The 4,103-nt window shown below is 48.8% G+C and overlaps 1 long non-coding RNA gene across 1 annotated transcript in view; it reads left to right on the top strand.

Moving 5' to 3' along the window:
* Positions 1 to 984: 984 nt before the first annotated feature.
* The window catches only part of LOC145720953 (uncharacterized), a 12,579-nt gene continuing 9,460 nt past the window's right edge, over positions 985 to 4,103 (top strand). Inside the window, exons 1-2 of the long non-coding RNA XR_014144321.1 lie at positions 985 to 1,028; positions 1,921 to 1,954. This is a non-coding gene — a long non-coding RNA (uncharacterized LOC145720953). The remainder of the gene's footprint in view (positions 1,029 to 1,920; positions 1,955 to 4,103) is intronic.

Here is a 4,103-nt window from a genome sequence, read left to right as displayed (position 1 = left end):
CTAAAAGGAAACGTGCTACAGAGCCCTGGCAGATGGCTCTGGCCAAGCCGGTGAGGATTCGGGACACAGCAGCTCTCCGAGTGGGTTCTTTTCTATCTTGTGTATCCTGTTGGGATTAATGAGCATCTTTAACAGTGGACTGTGCTGGCTGTCCCACCGCTCAGGGATATAACTTACGGTCACTCTGCAGTTTGGGGAAGGCAGCAACAACAGGCCGCAGCCTTTGTGGAGTCCAGATCAGGGAAGGGTGGGCAGGCCCCCCTCCCCGCTCCGCAGCCCTCCCCCCAGGTCCACCTCCTCACCCCCCACCTCCCCCCCTGCACTTCCCCACCACCACACCGCGAGTACACCAACAATGGGACCACGGGCTCTGCGAGCAGCCCACAAGTGTTTCCCCCCAGCACGTGCCACTGGGTTAGGGCTCCAGGCTTTGTACCAACTTCCTGGCAAATACGTGCTTCTCCTGGGGACTCACTGCCTTGAAATGATTTTTCCCAGGGTAAGTGCCAGATTGGAGACCATCTGACAGGTCTTTTTTCTATTTTATGTCCCCAGGCCTCTTCTCTCTCCATCAAACCTCCACAACCTCCATTTAGGTTGTGGCATCCCTCACTTTATACAGCATTGCTTTCTTATCAAGTTGGGGCTGGATGGAGTTTTTATAAAGCAAATCATATTTCAAATGCGCTAGGTGACCTTGAAAGTGTGTTAGTTCTCTATTGCTGCATAGGAAATTATCCCCAAACCATAGGGGATAACACAATAGTAAATATTTATTATCTTCACAGTATCTGTGGGTGAGGAATTCTATGTGCCTTAGCTGGGTAGTTCTGACTTGGGGGTCTCTCCTAAGGTTAGAGCCACGATGTTGGCTGGGGCCGCCTTCTCCTGGACAGCCTGCTTCCGAGATGGCTCGCTCACATGGCTGGCAGGTTGGTGCTGTCATCGGTGGAAGCCTCGCTTTCTCCCCACGTGGGCCTCTCAGGCTATTTGAATGTCTTCACAGCAAGGCCACTGACTCCCCCAGGGTGAGTGACCCATGAGAGAGAGCCAGCGGAAAGTTGTCCTTCCTCTGACTCAGCCTTAGAAGTCACATCTGATTCATTAGAAGGGAGTCAGTCCCTCAGTTGGGGAGGGAATTAGCTCAACTTTGGAAGTGAGCAGTGTCATTAATACCCCCAGAGTATTAATGAACACATTTTAAAGCCACCACAGTTAGGAGTAAATTATTCATTCATTTAACAAGTATTTATTGAGTACCCACTGTGTGCCCACACTGTTCTAGAAGGTTGGGACACATCCAGGACAAAACAGACCAACGTTCCTGCCTGCCCTTGTCAAATTAAATTCTAGTGAAGAGAGATAGAAAAGAAACGACAAGCATAACAAGGACATTTTGTAGTGTGCTGCAGATTTCAGTGGTCTGGTGAAAAAAGGATCGGGAGAAGAGAGCTCCAGAATCCTAGAGTCAAGTTATATTCTGAATAGAGTCATCAGACTTGTCCTCACTGAGAAGACAGAGTGGGGCAGGCAGTGATTTGGAGAGGTAATGAGACCATTTTGTGCATGGCCTCATAGTCCACCATATGACCACATAAGCCATGTGAATCCTGGTGGTTGTCACCATGTTCCCTTATGACTACAAGGATGGGGAGAGAAGTTTCTCTGCAGCCCCTGAGAACTGCCAACATTCCCTTCCCCCAGATCACATAGGAGGAGGTGTTCCTGTGGCCATCCCCAGCTGCAGGTGACCTTCATGGCTGTTCAGGGGGAGCTTCTGTGTCACCCTGAGATAAGCTGCAGGCAGCATGTGCATACAACACACTGCACCCAAGGGGGAAAGACAGGTGAGCCACTCAATCCTGAAGAGAACCCATTTGGAGGAGCAGTACTTTTGCAATGTTGACTGTGTACTTTCAGTGCTTAATGGATTGTGGTGTTTCAACAACTGAAGGTAAGCTCCAGACCACACCCAACGAAAGCCACCCAGCCCAGGGAATGGCAGAATTTTGAAGTTTTCTGAAACATAAAAGGAGGGAGCAGGAAGGAGAAGACATTCCAGGCTTATGTGTGGCTAAAAGGGGGTCAGCACACTACAGGCCATGTAGAATTTCTCAGGAGACCCTTGCCAACAGGGTACCTCGGGCTGGTGGAGGTAGGGATGAAGCAGTGTAGGCCGGGTGCCGGAGGGGTCTATGGAGGCACCCAGTTCTAATTTAGGCTAGAGGGGCCCCAGGGCAGGTGGAAGGGCAGGGGTATTTGCAGAGGTATGTGTGAATCCTCTTCAAGGGGCAGTTATGATCTAGACAATGTGGCATCTATTCCACTGGAACATGGGCTGTTTGGTGGCTTTGTTTGGTTTCATTGCCCAGCCCCCCCCTCCCCCGCTGTGGGGGCTTTGTTTGGTTTCATTGCCCAGCACCTCTTCCTTTGGAGATGCTGCCCCATCCCACCCCCACACACTTGGTGGTGGTGGGCGGCTAATACCCATGACGAGGGACCCTATCCCAAGGGAAGAGAGGTTGAGGGGCACAAGAGAGCCCAGAAAGGGGTTCCGGGTCTGAGGGAGACCTGCACATGCAGCAAGAGATGGTTCCCTGACAGGGTCAGCAGTCCAGCCCACATGACCTACCCAAAGATGGCCGTGAGGAAAGAATGAATGAGAAAGCTCTGCTCCTGGAGGTGCTGTAGACACGGGGTGCTTACCATGAGAGCAGGCAACAAGCACCAGGATAACTGATGAGAACATCAAGGAGCCCCCTGGGTGTCCGAACAATCATCTATAGCCATATCCAAAGCCCATGGAGGCTGACAGCAGCATAGAGTGCAGAAGTTGACTTATACCAAAGAGAGCATTTATTCTTGCTCAGAGGGCAGTCCCTGAAGGGTTAAAAGGCAGAGATTGGATGGGGGTGGATACACCCAAGTTTGTATCCTGGTGATGTCATTTACTGTGTCAGGGAAGTCCCTTAGCCCTGGTTTCCTCACCTGTCAACCTCACACAGCAAGGGAGAGATAAGTGAGAAAATACCTAACATGGTTCCCAGCCTATAGCAGTAGTCCACAAATAGCTGCTATTTTTGTTACTATTTTTGCAAATGTTGTGGACAGCCGCTGTGGGGGCTTTGTTTGGTTTCATTGCCCAGCACCTCTTCCTTTGGAGATGCTGCCCCATCCCACCCCCACGCACTTGGTGGTGGTGGATGGCTAACCCCTGGACTTGGACAGGGATGGACAAGTGACCAAGTTGGGTCCATCAAATTATCTCTCCCAAGGATTGGAACCCTAAGTGTCTTCATAGCAGGAAGGCAGTTAGAGCTGAGTCATCCTGTGACAGGGAATTTCCTGGAGTGGCTCCTGCTATCATCCCTCCCAGAGTCTGAAGTTCAACTCATCCTTCCAGAGTCTGACTTGGCCAGCCTCACGGTAGCGAGCCCCTCACTGCAGTCAAGTATCCCCTCTGAAAAAACAGTCACAGGGTGGGACATCGCTATATAGATGGCCATCCGAATGGCCATGTAGGGACACAGAGGCCAGGAAAGAGGATGTGACCTTCCCACTTCCTCCCTTTCCCTTTTCAGTTCAGCCCATCAGGAGGACTTCTCTGCCCCCTGCCTTCTCTTTTTCTGATTACTTTTTTTTTTTTTAAATCAAGGTAATATATGTACTTAAATGTGAGGGTCAAATAATAAATAGAGTTGGGACAACTGCAGTCAAATGCTCTACCACTGAGCTATACCCCCTAGAGTTGGGACAACTGGGTAGCCATCTGGAAAAGATGAAGCTGGATCAATATATAGGATAAATTCTAAATGGATCAAAGAATGTAAAAAAATTTTAAAAAAAAACACCTTAAATTTTCACTAGGAGAGAACATAGATGAATTACTTTATAATCTTTGCATGTAAAGGACCCTGCTAATTATGACTCACCATCCAGAATCTATCAAAGAAAATATTTCTAAATATGACTACATATCAGTCAAAAACTTAGCAGAAAATAATAGCAAAGACAAATGACAAACTGAAGAATAAAATTGCAATACAAAGGATTAATTTCCCTAAAAGGTAAAGAACTCGTAGAAATCAAGAAGAAAAAGATAC

Source organism: Leptonychotes weddellii, chromosome 4, assembly GCF_054177405.1.
Source record: "Leptonychotes weddellii isolate Sample4059 chromosome 4, ASM5417740v2, whole genome shotgun sequence".
Lineage (NCBI taxonomy): Eukaryota > Metazoa > Chordata > Mammalia > Carnivora > Phocidae > Leptonychotes > Leptonychotes weddellii.
Note: the sequence above shows the minus strand (reverse complement) of the source record. Positions and strands in the feature narration are given on the sequence as shown.